Raw genomic sequence first — 18,211 nt, 5'->3', positions numbered from 1 at the left:
TCTTTCTTCCATCATAAGGTCAGAATTGGGAATGTTAGCTGATAATCGCACAGTATTCAATTCCATCTGCAGCTCCTCAGAAAGAGGTACAGCCCACACCTACAAGCAGCAAGATCTAAGTAATATTCACACTTGGGCTGATAAATGGCAAATACCAATCATACCAATAACATGCCAGGCAATGATTGTCTCCAACAAAAGGGAGTTTAACCATCTATCCTTGCCATTCAATAGCATTACCATCCCTAAGCCACATTATCAACTCAACTGAACCACCCACATAAATGATGTGGTCAAAAGAGTAGAAGCTGAATATCCGGTAGTGAGTGACTTGTTTTCTAAATCCCCACAGTCTTTCCAGAACAGGAATGGGATTAAACATTCTCCACTTGCCTCAGAGAGTGCAGTTCCAACAGCAATCAAGTAGATCAATACCAGCCAGGATAAAGCAGACAACTAGATTGGCACCCTATCTATCACCCTAAACATTCATTCCCTCCATCATCAGCGCACAGTGGTTACAGAATATACCATCTACAAAATGCTGTTACTCACCTAGGCAACTTTGTCAGCACTTCCTAAGCCCCTGATCTCTATCACCAAGAAGGACAAGGGCAATAGGCACATGGGAACACCACCACATGCAGGTTCCCATCCAAGTCACACACCTTCCTGACATGGAAATACATTGCCGGTCCTTCATGATCACTGGGTCTAAATCCTGCAAGTACCCCTATAACAACACTGTGGGACTACCTTCAGAAGAAGGACTGCAGCAATTCAAGAAGGTGGCACATCAACACCTTCACAAAAGCAGTTTGGGAGAGTCAATAAGTGCTGGCCTTCCCAGAGATATTGAAAAATGTATAAATAAATAAAAAATACATCATAAACCAAGATAACATTACTTTTTCTTCAACAAACAAGCAAAAGAATAAGTAAGTTAGAACACAGATAATTGTTATGCATTCTGTGAATAGTGTAACATGATTTGTCAAAGGTGAAAATCTCCATTTTGCACATCAGAGTTTTAGGTTTCGTTTCAGACTCCGCAAAATCTGAATGTTTGTGAAGCCAAAGGTTGATCTTGATCTTAGAGAACAGTGAACATCAAAATATCTTCCTGTTATTCTGCAAGGAATACAGATATGTCCTTAGCTTTAGTACTGCTGAATGCCAGCTTCAGACACCACTACAAAAAGAGCTAATGGGCCTGATCTGCAGCTAATACCAATGGTCCTGAGCAGAATGTGTGAAGTTTCAGCTGCTTAAAAGGCACTAAGTCCCAGACTTTTTCCCATGTATTGATAAATGTGAAAATATTGGACAAACTGACCAATTCAGAAGGCTCAGTCTGTCAGTTTGACCCACTGCTGGACTCCATATGTTCAAGCTCAATCTTGTTGAGGTTCCCCATCACTGCCCTTGCATCTTGTGCCAGTCTAGACCTGGTGCAAAATCCAACACCCCGTTGATTTCAATGAACATTGCACTGCTTCAGATAAGGAGACAAAGGGGTAAGTAAATTAATTTTTAATTCTTTTGTATTGGTTTAATTTTTATTCATTATTTATGTGTTTTTGACGTTTTTAGTTAACTTTTAAAAACAATTCTAATACGAAGACATGAACTATGAGTAGATGGCCGCCACTCAGTCCCTTGAGCCTGCTCCGCCATCTAATGGCTGATCTGATTATCGATAACATTGTGTCCTTTTGCTTATCAAGGATCTATCTACATCTGCCATAAAAACATTCAAGGACTTTGCTTCCAACACCTTTTAAGGAAGAGGGTTCTGAAGAATTACGATCCTCTGAGAGAAACCATTTTACCTCATCTCGGTCTGAAATGAGTTATCTCCTATTTTTAAACAGTGACCTCAAGTTCTCGATTCCCCCTCAAGAGAAAACATCTTCTTCACGTCGATCCTCTCAAGACCAATCAGGATCTGATATGCTTCACAATCAGATCCCTTCTCAATCTTCTAAGCTCTAGCAGATACAATTCCAGTCTGTCAGCCTTTCTTCATGAGACAACCTGGCCATTAGGTAAAAGTCTGGTAAACTCCCTCTGAACTGCTTCCAGCGCATCTACACTATTCCTTAAATAAGGAGACCAACACTGCACACAATCCTTCAGACACACTATATAACTTAAACATGACATTCACACTTTTGTATTCAATTCTCCCAGCAATAAACAATAATATTTTGTTAGCTCTCTTAATTATTCCTGTACTATCATACTAGCCTTTTACAAAGCATACACTAGGAGACCCTTTGTTTCTCAGAGCTCTGCAATCTCTTAGATAATATGTTTATATTTTAGTTTTCCAGTCGAAATGAACAATTTCACATTTCCCTCAGTTCTTTGCCTACTCACTCTGTCTATACCACTTTGTAGTCCCCTTATGTGCTTTTCACAACTTACTTTCCTATTTTTGGGTCATCAGCAAATTTGGTAACCACGCCTTAGATTCCTTAATCCAAGTCATTTATAAAAATTGTAAAAAGTTGAAGCTCCAGAATTAATCCCTGTGACACATCACTTGTTACACCATGCCTATCTGAAAGAGACCCATTTATGGCCACTGTCTGTTTGCTGTATGACAAGCAATCTTCTATCCATGCCAATGTGTTACCACCTCCTCCATGAACATTTTCTATGGTAAACTTTATTGAATCACCTTATCAAATGCCATCTGGAAACTTAAGCATGAGACATCCACCTGTTTCCTTTTATCTATAGCACATGTTACTTCTTCAAGGAACTCTGATAAATAATATTTATTTGTAATGATTTTCTTCAGTTTTAAGTTTTTAAATTTATCTAAATATCTGCTTTTGCTGAGATCGTGCACTGGAATCCAGATTCTTGAGTCAGCAAGATTGTCCTCTACATCTGCACTGGGTAAGTAGAGGCAGAGGAAGATCATGGGGGCAATTCCAAATTGGAGTGATGAGGGGAGGGAGCAGGCCGGGAGGAAACTCTCCATAGATTTGGGTTGCCCAGGTCAGTGAGCAGAGAAGAACCAAAGGGGAAACAGATGTTCAAGAGGCACCAGGGTCTTCACATCTGCCCCTAAATATTGATAGAAATGTCCTTTCACTATTACGCTATGCTACAAAACAAATGTCTCTCATAACTGCTAAGGTTTCAGCAAAAAGTAATGGATTTATTTTTTATTCTTACAGCATCAATGAAGGAAGTCACAATTTAAGACTATTTGCTGGGTCATTTGAGATATCTGTTCTCATGCTATTGATTCCATGGTGTTAAGCTTCTCCCATCTAGGTTCTATTTTAAAAATTTACAGTGGATTACCCACGTTTCTCTCCCTGGGTCTGCATGTGCAAAACCTATTCTATTCTTTGCTACATCTTGTGAAAGAATATTGTTGCTAGTGGGTAGTGTGGATAACCAATGCAGACCTCCTGCAATGAGTCATTTTAACATGACTTTTGAGGTGCCAGAGAATGTCTTGTTCAATACTTCTTCTACCAATTACCACACTAAGAAACTATGACTGGGTATGTAACGTATTGTGTCATGAACATTTGAAGCATGCAAAATGGATTGATGTGGGATCCTGTGAGGAACATAACAGTTTCAGTTAGGATCTTTGGTTGAAGTGGTTCACTTATTTCTGTACCCCCTTGGATCATTTCTAATAAATCTGAATTCCAAATCAATGTTACACAAAAGCCTCTATGTTCTACCAAAAATATAGACTGAATTTATAGCCTCATTTTTCCGATGAGGCTTTAAATTATGGTCCTCTCTGCTGGATGGAAAAGGTCCCACAGTGTTATTTTAAAGGAGGGCAGGGGAATTAACCCTAGAATCCTTGTCAATTTTTATTCATCATTGAATACTGCTATAAAGCAGATTATTTGGTTATTATCACATTGCCATTTGTGGGAGTATGTGGTGCAGATGTTATTGCGTTTCCTACTTTGCATCAGTGGCTACACTTCAAAAAGTATATAATTGGAAGTAAAGCGCTTTGGGATATCCTGATGGAGCACTGAAGGATGTTATATGAACAAGAGCTCTCCTTTTAAAATCTTTTCCATTAAGGATTTTCTGCTTTGTCACACAAACTTCATTGTTTAAGATTTGTCTTTACTTAATACTCTTAAAATGTAAGCAATAAACTCTATTGATTCTGAACACATAAATATGTCTCACACCTATATTTCATTTGGTATGCTGCACAGAATGCTTAATGTAACTTTAATTAAACATCCAAGCTCCACTAGTTACTATTACTCACTTCTGGTATTGCATCTGTGTAAGCAATATGATGTGGGACTTTCAGAGAAATGGTGCAATATATGTCACATGTTTCAATGACCCTTGGAAAGTCATCTGTATCCATGAGAAACAGAATAATAATTAAGGTGTGCTTGATATTATGACTGGGACATGTCATATCACGTATTCTGGATATACAATAAATGGCAAATAAAAGTGCAAACTTAATTTGGTGCATGTAAAAACTATTTTATATATGTTCCCTTCATGCACAGGTTTTGACACATTAGAAATTGTTGATTGGGTGAATGTTGCAGGGAAAGCTCCTCACTTTCTGTTCATGACTATGTACAAGTAACTGCTTGTCACTGGGAAAATTTTATGGGACGTGCAGTTATAATGTTAGTCATGCATGGTGAAAGTGCTCTTCTATTTTTTGAGGGAGGTGGTATTAGAATCTCAATGTACTCTTATTCTATTGTTAAAGGCAAAATCTTTTCTGTTAAGAGATCCAATTGTTTCAGGCAACTAAAAATCACTTTTCTTCTGGAGTGAAGTACATTAATGATTGTTTCTAGGTCATTTTGCCTCACTCTGGAAACTACCCCTACACTGCTGACACAATTTCTACCACAGGGAGGGATGAGATGACACTATTCCTCACATAATACTTCTTTGGAGCATTGCAAGGAAGCTTGGGCCATGTTATCCCGGGGATGGCCATTGCTGGGTACTTCCAGGACAACACCATCTTGCCATCAAAGCATTCTGTTCATTTATCATAGTTTCTCATTGATAAGGATTAATTCAAAATCTGACAATTCACAGCAGAATTTGGTTATGCAATCATTTTCCAACTTGCTCAGATGGCCGAACCAATGCAATTTTCTACAGTCTGATAACCACAGTCATGCTGGGTACATTATATCTTTGAAGATCCCCTGCGATGGTCACTCTATCTCACCATTTGAAAGGAATATGTGGAGTAAGCAGCAAGGATGGAAGCTGCATCACCTTTGCTCTTGATGTGCATAAGTTGTCCACATTTCCCCATTGTACATGAGAGTGCTTAATATATGAGCTTTCCTTAGGGGCATTTAGGTGAGCTTGGAGTTGTTCTTGAAAGTGGTAACAGCTTTTCTAATGTGAATATGGAGGTCTTCATCCTGCGAATGGTGTAACCTGGGTGGCTGAACTTTTGATTGCTTTGAACTAGTTCTCATTAGGGGTGATTAATGGATCTTGTGAAAATCCAAATCCCAGATATGTCCTTTATAGTATTAATGAGAGCATCTGCTCTTAAAGGTGATCCTTCAGTTTTTGTAGTCAATCTTTATCATGAAGTATAAGGGCAACATCATCAATAATTAATTCTGCAATTCTATTGTTGTGGGATAAGGATTTGTATGGTTGGTACTGGGATCATTTTAATGAGTGATAATGGTTTGGAACATTTATAATGTGAATGTTCTCTTAATCTGTAGTTTAGGGATAGAGGTTCAACATGTTTATACTGAGAACATTCTGCAGGACTATTGCTGAGAGACAGGAGTTTGGGTAGTTTATTCTACTGAAGAGGAATAATGGTTTTGGAGCTTTTTATAGTTTAATTCTCTTTTTCTATTGTTGGGGGATAAGAATTTAGGATGTTTATATTGTGAATATTTCAATTGATTTTTAAAGACATTACAATGTGAAAATTAGCCATTGTGATGAAATAGCATTTTTTAATTCATATAATAATTGCACTTTATCAAAATAGTTCACATCCATATTTCTTCCCAGACCATTTTTTAAAAAAGAGGCTATACTCACCCACTCTACTGTGCTTGAAATGGATTTACTGCTGGACTCATTTGTCTGGCTGACAATCAAAACTATCTTTTTCTGCTGTATTTACTACCTCTACCTTGACAATCAATGTTATTTGTAGAAAGGGAGGAAAATAGACAAGGGTACTTTTAGATTTCATTGTATCTCCCAACTAATTGCAAGTTGCAATGATAATGGACTAATCAAATGTATCAATCTCTAGATTAATCAACCTACAAACATTTGTAAAACCACAGCAACAGACAGATGAAAATAGTTAGTAATTAATCTGTAAGGACAAACTTTTTTATACAAAATAAACTTTATTCATAATAAAAGACAAACTATATACAATTACAAAACAGTGCAAACCTTTACATTCTTGTACAGATCATTCATTAGTGTTACCTTTTTATATAGAAAACAGCACCGATGCCACACATGTGGCTCCCTGGAAGCTACCTGGTCCCGTATTTACAATATTTCCCTCTAAGCATTAGTGGTGAGTGAGAGGGTCGAGGGTGGTGACTTTCCTGCTGCTGGACGATATAAACGGCAGTGCACATTTATAGAAGGGTGAGAAGAACAGACAAATCTGGGGTATATGTGACAATTCATTAAAAATGACAGGGAAGTTGGGAAAGAGGGTAAAAAAATGCTGGATCCTGGGTTTATAAAGAAAGAATCGAATGTAAGGAAGTCATAATGAACAATGTAAAACACTGGTGCGGCCACAAGTGGAGTACCATGTCCCGTTCTAGGCCCTTCACTTCAGGAAAGATGGGAAGGCTTTAGAGAAGCTCTAGAAGAAATGTACCAATATGATTCTCACAACTAAGGACTTTCATTGCACAGAAAGGCTGGAGAAGGTGGGGTTGTTGTCCTTGGAACAGGGAAAGTTGTGAAGAGATCAGATAATGGGATTTAAAATCATGAAGGATATAAACAGTAAATGAAGAGAAACATTCAATGGTTCTGTGTTCCCACTGGCAAAGAAATCAAGAATCAGGGAACATGGTATAAAACTGATTGGCAGAAAAAAGTAATCAGAAGAAATTTTTTAATGCGGGGGGTGGGGGTGGATAGGGTTTGATACAAACTGCCACGTGTAGAAGTGGAAGCAAATTCCTTTGTAATATTCAGAAGGGAACTGGGTAAGTATCTGAAAGGAGAGAATTTGCAGGTCTATGGGGAGATGGCAGGGGAATGGGACTAGTTGGATTGCTCTTTAATAGAGCTGGTATAGACTTGACAGGGCAAGTGGCCTCCTTTTGTTCCGTAACCATTCTGTGATTCTATTAATATGAGTTCAGATATACAATGTTAAGAGAAAATGCCAATCATGGTGTCGAGTGCTCAGCGTTATACACTAATTTGCTTTCTTTGCATACTGCCAGTGGATAGAAACTACATTTGCACTAATGCCCCAAACATTATGATGCCCAGTGTGGTTTGCAACAGAAGTGATTCCAAATGGCATCCACGTTGTCCAAACAACAAGCACCCAAAAAACGGATGATACCGATCCCATGTTGTGTATGTCACGGCTCACGTCACAAATTATTATTTTCTGAAAGATATTCAAATAATTTGCAGTGGAATTTATTAATCCTTCCTTTGCCTCTTTCAAGAGTCTGTTCCATAGATTGGCCACTACCTTACTGAAACATAGTCTTCACAGATTGGATTTGAATTCCCTCCCTTCAAGTGGAGGTTATATCCTCAGCTTCTATTGTCCGGAAAAACAAAATAACTTGTCACAGTCTACATTATCAAGTGTCTTTACGATCATAAAAACAGCAATCATAACTCCCCCTAGCATTTCCAGTGAGAATTTGTCCAATTTATAGAATCGCTCCTCATAACCCAACATCTCTATCACCTCAATCATTCTTGTTGCTCTCGTCCATATCCTTTCAATAGCTGCAAAATCCTTTTTGCACAGTGCTGACCAGAACTGTAAACAGCACTGCCTAAACAGTGCAAAAGTATGATGGAAAAAGGGTCCTTGCTCAAAATGACTGACTGGTGTCATGGAGCCATATGTTCGAAAATGTAAAAAGAATAGATCACTTTGTCTTTTAATACACTGTGTAATGTGAAGAAATGGATGAAATATATTTATAAAAATTCCAAGCTATAAGGTTAATGTTCTTTTTTATTCTGGAACATTTTTGTAAGCATTTGAAGAACAGTGTGGGAGTGGAATAAGAATTTCAAACTGAATTTCGGTGCAATTTAGCAACTGAGAGTTTACCAAAGGATTTAGCTTGAGCTGTTATTTGGAAATAATTTTTGAATTCATTATGAATTCATTTGAAAATAACACATTCTAACAGCCAGCTAACTTTAGATGTAGAAAATTTATAAATTATTATAAATTATTACCAGGAAATATCAGCATATTCACTTTTCTAAAAAGATAACTATTCAGCCAATTTATTACTATGGTTTTCTCACTGAAAATTTTACTTGCATGTTCTATAAATGCTAATTTCCACCCATTTATGCATTTCTTGGGGAGTGCTATATTGTATGGGAAGGTCATTATTGTTTTAACTATTCCTGAAGTTGTTGGAATGGAAGATAATATTTGATAGTTGATGTCAGTTAAACCAAATAATATGATTAAATGAGGAAATAACTTTGTTAAAAAAATTGTCAGAATTCAGATGTGCTTTGTAACAGATATATTTCTGAAACAAAATGGATCTATATACACTGATCATTTCATTGATGGATTGTAATGCCACTATGTTACTCCAGAGGGCAGATTTAATCTCATTGCTCTGGTTATTACCTGGCTCTCCTTGCAGAACGACAGTTGTTTATGTACTTCCTTTAGGAATATAATTGAATTTACAAGTATTGCTGTATAAATTCAGTCATGTTTGCAAACTTATAGATTTGGAAAGTCAGGTTGAGTTTCAAATATTCTATTATTTAAAAAGTCAAAGAAAGACCACAACTTTGCAGAGCAGTCTGCACCAGTGGCATTGGCAATATGCTGTGGAGCCTTTTTGGTAAGAATCAATAGCAAAGTAGCCTTTAGACCTGACCCACTTCTCCAACATTGCAAATAAATAAACTTACCCTTCATCTGGATCCAACTGATGCCACATTGGCCCCGTTCAGATCCTCCAATTGAGGTAAACGCAGCCACAGAGCCTTTGAGATGTGATGCCCAACGGATCCTCCCATGCAGTAAAATACAGAGGAATGCTATCATTGATTAGAAATCACAGGGCAATGAAAAAAAAAGACTCCAACTCACATGTCTCCATTTCTGTTTCTCCTGCTTAGAAAATGAGTGCATCACTGTCAGAAAGCAAAGGAAAATTGATCACTGTATCATTGACTGTCTTTGTGTTCCCTCCTGACTTCTATCCTTAAAAATGTGGCAACGGACTTTGCTGGGTTTTGCTGACAGTTATGTTGTGGAAGTAATGGCTTATCACAACATACTATATGTCCCAGGACATTTCTGGACTTCTGTACAGTGGTGGAGCATGAGCTTGGTAAGATTCCTCAGCATACGTGAAAAGATATGTGCTATCGGATAGACCTTGCACAGGATCACCTTGATAGTTTTGACAGGTGAGGATGATGGGGTGGGAGTGTGCAAACTGAGGAGGAGCTTTATAGGTGAAGCTCCTTCTGACCTGCCCAAATCATTCACTCAAGTGGTGTAGAGGCCCTACTGCCACTCAGGACTGGTTAGACCAACAAGGTCAGACGTGCAGTTCTGCTAAAACGAAGTTCGAAGGAATTGGAGAATGTGGGTGTTAAGTGAATAGGAGCAGAAGTCGGCCACCTGAGCCTTCTGGCTTTCCCCACCATTCAGGACTATGATCATGGCTGATCTACCCCAGGTCTCAACTCTCCTTCAGTGCTGGATACCCACAGCCCTCAATTCTCTGATCTTTTAAAAATGTATCTAATATTTCTAATGAACTTGTCTCCACAACTAGCTGGGGTAGTGAATTTCAGGCATTCGCATCCCTCTGCAAGAAGAAATTTCTATATTTCTCCTTGGTTTTAAATGACCAGCCCCTTTTCTTGAAACTATGTCCCCTCGTTCGAGACTCTTGCACTAGTGAAAGCATCCCAACATCTACATCCCCTCAAGATCTTATATGTTTCAATAAGTTCATCTCTCACCCTTCCAAACTCCAAAGAACTAAGACCTAACCTGCTTGGCCTCTCTTGAAGAAATTTCCTCTCATCCCAGGAATTAGCCTGGTGAATCTCATCTGCACTGCCTCCAATCCTGCCAACGTCCTTTCTTAAGTAAGGGGACCAAAACAGTGTGCAGTACTCCAGGTGTGATCTCACCAACACCATGTACTATTGAGTCCAGGTAGCAGACCCCACTCAGAAAAATTCAGGCCATAATGTTTATCCTAGCACAATCCTGACATTATAATTCACCAACCTATGCACACAGCAATGTTTATTTGTCTCATAGCAAGTTGCAACCTCACTGAAACCCTAGCTTCTGGAATGATGCCCTTCTGCTGAAATCAACCAATGACATTCCATCATTTTTCTCTCCCATTTTGAAGCTCCTTTGTTTTGCTGCTTTTTTGCTACTTTTGCTTTCCCTCATGGCTGAACAAGGTGACTTTGTTAATCATGCAGCTCTTCATGTTTTCTTTCCTTAGCATTTTAATATTTAATCATTGGGTTTTTAAACCCACCCCTTATTTTTGGTTTAGATGCAGGATCTTAGCCAAAATGGTAAAAAAACACTTTCATTTATCAGATGACAGTTGATTCTTGAAATGTTTTCTGCTTTTATTTGGAGGACATGTCTGCCTTATGACTGGTTTTGCAGATTACAAAAGTACGTGTAACAGATGCAACATCCTCAAGCAAAATGTGTAAACAATGTATGCATTGTCTCTGAAGTTCCCAAATTCTAAATTTTTATTACAGATTCAGCTGAACTTGTATTTCCCTGAGTCTATTGAAATAGGTTGGATCCCAGGGATTTTAATACCTTTTCTGTGGAACTGATCAATAAGTGGCCAAAAATAAATGCTCTTGGTGAGCACTGAGGTATGCTTGCTGGTGTTAGTAATACTTCATGTCAATATGTTAAAGTATTGTGCTTGTTTCTGTTGCTAGTAACAATTTCAATCAGAAACAAAATACACCTAAACTGGGAAATAAAACTTGAAAAAGCAGGAAATACACAGTAGCTCAGTCAGAAACTGTTCAGAGAAAAAGAAAAAAGTAATGCTTTACATGAAATACCTCATCTAAAATCTGAAAAATCTCTCCAACCAGACTACTTTTTCTAGCTGTCCTGTAAATTCACAATTTTCTTTACAGATTTCAAACATTTTCTGATTTTTATATGTTTCTTCACTACGCTGAAGACTGGATTGAATTGATTCTGAGACATGTACACATTAAACAGAAAACAAGTTGCATGAAAATCTAAATCCACTGCTTGTTGTCGTGAGATATAAAGTGATGACATCCATCCAAAGCTGTATTGAGGAGCCAGCCACTCAGAGTCATGCAAGTTAATATTCCTTTACTTGCTCATCCTTGCAGCTTCATTTAGTGTCTCTGCATTTCCCACAGCATTGCAGAAATTTAGCAGAATCAGGATTTAACTCGCCAACTTCTGCACTCTATGATCTTCCATAACTGTACTTCAATATTCTGTCCCACTGTGCAGAATATTTTTAACCAAAAGGACAACATATATCCAAAAGAAGGAATATGGATGTCTAAAGCAGCATGATTAAAAAAGTTTCCTGAAGTAAGTTGCAGGTAAATAATCAGCTCCTCCAATTGCATGAAGCACTCAACAAAAGAGCTTATTTCAAAAATCTATTTGAAGAAGGGCTTAATTTATATTTGACCAAACTGTTTATTCAAATTGTAATATTTCAAAGCAATTCATTATGGCTGGTGCACCTTACAAATTTAAGGCATGATTTCTTTCCAGTTATTACCTTAAATTATCTGGTTTAAGCTTTCAGGGTACAAATCAATTTGGGAGCAACATGTAGCTTAACATTTCATGGAACTTGTGCAATATGTTTATTATATTTGTATTTGATTCCCTTCTGCGATCTCAGTATTTTTAATCTAGCCAAAGTTTGATGTAACCAAGTCTTTCTTGTTCTCTGAGATCTCTGTTTGGAATACCATCACTGATGGTACTCTAAGTAGCTGTGTTATGATGCTTGCAGTTAAAATAAAAGATTTTGCACCCATGGTTTGGAGCATATATAACAGCATTTTTCATAATCTTTAAATTTATTTCAAATGTATCTTTTGTGTTCATTCTAGGTTTCCCATTCTGGTTACCTCATGAGAGCTGCAATCAGTTTTAAAGAAATTGTGGGCTAGATTTGAGGTCATTACATGGAACCACACATTAGTGAATGAGGTATTTGTCATTGAAGCCATTGAGCAAGGATTTTCCTGGAGGAACTCGAGTTCTGCACCATAATTTTATTAATAACTTTTCACCAATCTTCTGGAAAACTTGCAATAGCAGGATGAGAGGACCTCTGAGAAAATACTTGGTTTTGCCAAGTATTTTCATCTGACAAAAATAAATAATGTAGAATTGCAATTAGTCTTTATAGTATAATACAGGGAACCTATTTTACAGTGCCCATTGAATAAATGCATGTTTATAGAAGATAAAAACGCCTTGTCTTCAAGACTTTTTTTCAAATAAATGCTATCCAACCAATTCATCACTTCTGAAGTGTAGCCACTGATGCAAAGGCAAGGAAACACAGCAGCTGGATTGTGCAAAGTCCTGCAGACACCAGTGAGATGAATGACAAGGTATTTTGTTTCAGTGATGTTGGATGAGAGATAAATGTTGGACAGGGCACATGCTTTTTTTCAGACTGTGCCATCCTTTCATTTTCAACTGTGTAGACTTCTCATCCAATATCTATTGCAGTGCAGTCCATCCACAATAGACAAATGAAGTATACAGCTCTCTGAAAAGTAGATTAATGTTCATAGCATCATCACTGGAATTCAATAATTATATTTATAAGGTGGCTCTTTGTTGACTCTTGAAAAATGTAATGTGGTTAATTTTATCTGATGAACCATTGGAGATCCTTTGATGCAAGTTAGAGTAAGCAATATAAGACACTGCTCTTCCCAAGACTCATTGAGGCGGAAAGAAAGCTCTGAAAATTTCAGTAGAGATTGGTGAAGCTGGGATTGTTACTTTTATATATTCTATACAATTCAGGGCTTGCTGTGGAATAATGGACCCAGCATTATTAACACCTTGATGTACATCAATTTTTTTAGGGTAGCAAGGACATTACTTGCGCATATATCTTTCTATTTCATCATCCTGAAAAAAGAGAAAGAACAGCAAAGGATGGTGGAAAGCAGAGTGAAGTCGCTTTAAAGAGGAGGCACCCAATCTGACATTTTCTTCTCCAGTTCTATCAAAGAATGTATAGGATCATTCCATTAGGACCTTAAGGAAGAAACATGCTATAAAAATGTGCATGACATCAGGGAGATATAAAGAGCCCTCTGGCATGAAAATCAGCAGGATGCTCCTCGAGGCTGCTTTTACTCTGGTTCCATCTCCCTCCAAACACTAAAGCCAGTCCAGACTGGACTATCAGGCTCTACCCGGAGGCTGTATTGAACCTCCTTTCAGCCTGGTGGCCTAGAACCGTCAAGTTCTCCCAAAGATACACGAACTAAGGCTGCACCCTGCTGCTCAGATACAGACGAGGCCTTAAACCTAAAATTGATACAGACATCTCAACCAAGATGCCACCAGCTAACTGCCAGAAGGTCGCTTGGAGAAATAAATCATCCGAATGCTCTTTGAACATCATGCCCAATTTTATATTTTACAGCTTATTTCTGGTTATTGATTCTTTCCTGACAATTGTGTTTGCTACAATAAAACCTAAGCACTTTGTTCATTTTTTTATAAATGATGATTATAGCAGTGCCCTTCCTTCTGGTGTTGATAGGCATGCAGCTGTTATAACTGAGTATTTTTCTGCTTTTCAATATATTTGACAATAAACAGAAGTATGATCGGGGCTACTCAGAGTGATCCTTATCACCCTTGGGAATATATTAATGTTGTTGGGTTATCTCTGTTTCACATTTAAGTCATTTGTCGACATCATTTAACATACAATACAATTTGTAAAGGATCTTGCTGGAATAGCAGATTTCAATAATTATAACTGGCTTTCTGTTTGGCATTTTATCTAAACCTGTGGTGGTAAATTAAACCAATTGATTTACAGACATTGCTATTCTTACTCTTGAGTTTTAATGATGACTACTTACCATCAAGGAAGGTATTCAAAGAGCTTTTACACTTTCAATTCAGATTATCATCACCAATAATTCAATTTGTTTAATCTATGACATCCAACACTGTGTTATTAGTTTGGCACAGCCTCTTTAACATTCCAATTACTGTCTAGTTGCTATGATCATGCAGCTTCTTTTTAATTATTTTACTCTACTAAATGCTTTCTTTCCCTTCCTCAGGGTAAACATTCAAAATCATTTTGGTAATTCAGATTCTGTGCCTAAATGCGGGATTTTTAAGATAAGCAGAAAGTGAATATTGCCACAACTTTTCCAGCTCTATAGGTTTTGTTTTATTCTGAGCATTATCAGTATCATCCGTTTTAAGTCATATTTTGTACTCTTCATCTGTGTATTCAAGCTCTGATTCTCTTCTTCACATGACAGGGAAGATGACAGGACCACTGGGGGCACCAATCTTGTGTCTAAGCAACTGAAGTGAACGGTAAACTCCAAGGCCTTGACTGCATACACCCTGCCAATCAACCATATGAACTCAATGAGAAGGGTTGTTGGTCAGCAGATTGGATATTGGGCAATAGGAGGCATCCAGTATGGAACCTGAGTATTCCCTGAAACTTGAAAGTGCTTGGAAAAGAGAAATATCTTCCAGTGGAAGAAAAATTATGAAACTTTGTTATCAGGGTAGGTTTCCTTTTGGGTGCCAGAAGAGAATCCTTAGTTCTTCTGGATGAAAAGGAAACTGAAAAAATGCTGTGCAATTTTCTTGGGCTCTTCTGGCCCAGATTCTAGTTGCCTGCAGGCGTATCAGCTCACACTGCCAGTTGAGCCCTAATGAAACCATTGGATAATTCAAAGAGCTTTAATTTTAATTAAACTTCTCTTAAGTAGAACCTCATCAAATGTCTTCTGAATATCCCACCTGTTCTTTATGTCAGGACTTTTAGATTAAAACTCTTGTGCCCTAGCTGGTAGTGGTAAAACTTAGAGATATGGAATGACCCAGTCTCTGTTTTACGTTAAGCTTACCCCTGAGGTAAGTGGCCACAGCAATAATAGAAGAGCAGATGGTTTATCCTGTGGATCTGGGTGAAACTAATCTAGGAAGGGTTGATGCCAACATGACAAACCCAAAATAGAAATAATTTTTAACATAGGGATGTTTAACAGACAGGTAAGGTTGGACCAAGCCTTTAGTTTAATAACAACACCTCCACTACTAAGTGGGGATATAAAGGCCATCACTCTGGGGGGAGTCAGGAGTCCAGTTTTGAATTCTGGGTTGGTATCAAATGATATATTTGTATCTGGTTAGTGTGGCTGACACTGATAATCATGTGGATTTATGGAAGTTCATGAGAGCCTCCTGATACAGATGGTTAAAACTCTTGTTGATAAAGGAGCTTTCTTAATCAGTCTGTGAATCCTTTGCACTGTTTCTGAAGAGAAAAGTGGAAAGGCATGTAAACATATGGAGAGACATCCATTTTATTCAAATAGCCATGATGCAAGAGGAATCTTACATATCAATGCCAATTTCTCCAGCACTTTATTATGCAGATGGGTTATGGAACTGACTGTGGATAGGGTGTAATTATGTGAATAACTGTGTCTATGTCTGTGTTTACATTTGACTTTCATTCATTCCGAGATAACAGAAGTTATGATCTCAAACCATGGCTTGTCTATAATGGCAATTTTGTAATCTGAACCCAGGAGGTAAAATTAAACATATAAATCATACAGCAAATTTTAGACCACTGCAATATTATTAATGAGTAATGGCCTGTCAGAAGAAAAAAGAAAGATGTATTACATGGTGTCTTTCTGTATTAAAACATCTCAGTGCACTTCACATATTAATTGGTATGAAAAAGAATGACTTTCTATGTGGCAAACACAGCAGCCAATCAATGCACAGTAAGATCTCACAAAAAAAGAAATCAATGAGCAGTGTTTGTGGTGAGATTGGTAATCTTCCATTTAACTGCCCGCCACCTTCCCTCACATTCCTCTCTATGCCTTGCAACCACTTTCCACACTGGTTGACAGATCCTCTAGTGTGACCATCCACATACAGCTATGCCTTTTCATGGCAACTGGGAAGGGAAGAAATTCTTCATTACCTCATCGTATGACTCCTGCCTGTCAGTCAAACAGCCTTTCTTTAATAATGACCATTTTTATAAGTAATAAAAAAGGATGTTGAAAAAGATTGTATATTTAAATCCCTTGTGATGATTTTTCTGGTTGGGCCCAACAATGCCCTAAGATTAATCTGTAATTCTTCTACCTCAGGACAACCACTGGCAGATTTGCCTATGTTTATGGATCTCTAGTGAACAGACGTGCCAGGGAAGCATCTGAGATGTTTAAATGACCAGAACTTGCGAAGACAGAGACTGTAGGTAATTGCAGAGAATCACAAAAATTGGTTAAATTTGCCTGCCCATTGCTCAAGTGTAGATCCAGAAAATCAGTGGTTACACTGTCACAGTAAAATCAGAAGCCTGTTGGTTTAAACTCCTGTAGAGTAAATCAGCCTGACAGAGTGCTACTGATGGAGAGTTGCACAATTGGGGTAGTGTCTTTGTAATGAAACTTCAAACTGGGTACTTAGATAAGTCTGTCTTCTCAGGAGAATGCAAAAGATCCACTGACACCATTCAAAGAGGATTGGAGAATTCTCCATATGTTTTGGCTAGCACTTATCTTTAAATTAATCACTAAAGCAGGTTATCTGACACTCCCCACATTTACACTACCCACATTGACTTCTACCTTCTCCCGTATTATGAATGCATTTCTATATTGCCCATGTTCTTCAAAACTACCTCATTGACCATAAGGTACATCAGAACGCCCTCATGCCACATAAAGAGTTGTAAAAATGCAAGTTTAATTTAGTACAAAGTGCAGAACTGCACTTTATGCTGATTCCTTTATTCTGCTAATATTAGCAAATTGAAGAAAATATATCCACATGGTTAAATTACAAACGATTTAAAGACTGCTGTTAGACTTCTATCTTTTATTCTACATTATTTGCTCTTGAAATTTTTAATTTATGAAAATGTGATTATGTTATCATTTTTTCTAATATAAAAACATTCCTATATAAATTGCAGTGTTTGTGTAGTCATGGAAATGTAAATTCTAAAGAAAGGTTTCTAAACAATGAAGCATCAAAGAACAATGGATGTTTTATAATTGGGTTAAATTGGGCATTCAGTTGATAGGAGAAAATGCAAATATTAATATGGATGGGTACATTCATTTCGTTACTCAGAGTAATAAAATGATTGAGAGTTATTGAAGTGGATTTTTCCAGTTCTCTCTCAAATGCACAAAGTAATACAGTATTACCAAAATATCATATCTGTAGCAAGTCATTAGCTAGAACTGATCTTAAATAAGAGGTAAACTGAAATTAGAGATAACTAAAATAAGAACTACAAACTCTGAAAGCATAAGGGTAAAACAGTCAAAAAGAGTATCGTTGCATAAATTGATTAAGGTATTAGATTGTAAGGTCAGTCAAAAGGTTGAGAGGACATATATCCCAAATTATAATGGCAGCCTTAGTATTAAGAAGTTATTTATTTTGTTTTAGAGTCAAGATTAGTCTGTACTGATTACTCATTTATAACTTTTTATTACCACTGTAGCTAAAATTAAACATTTTAAACTCCTGCAGTGACGCAGTTACTTACAGCAGCAGGTGGCTGAGCTCTACAGATTAGTAAGATAGCACGTTTGATTTTTCTAATCTGCTTTGAATTAGTTGATGTTAGTTGAAGTGATTTGCCCCTTAGAGTTCATGGTTGGG

This window comes from Pristis pectinata, chromosome 5 (assembly GCF_009764475.1).
Source record: "Pristis pectinata isolate sPriPec2 chromosome 5, sPriPec2.1.pri, whole genome shotgun sequence".
Classification (NCBI taxonomy): domain Eukaryota; kingdom Metazoa; phylum Chordata; class Chondrichthyes; order Rhinopristiformes; family Pristidae; genus Pristis; species Pristis pectinata.
The sequence above is the reverse complement of the archived record's forward strand: the minus strand, read 5'-3'. Positions refer to the sequence as shown.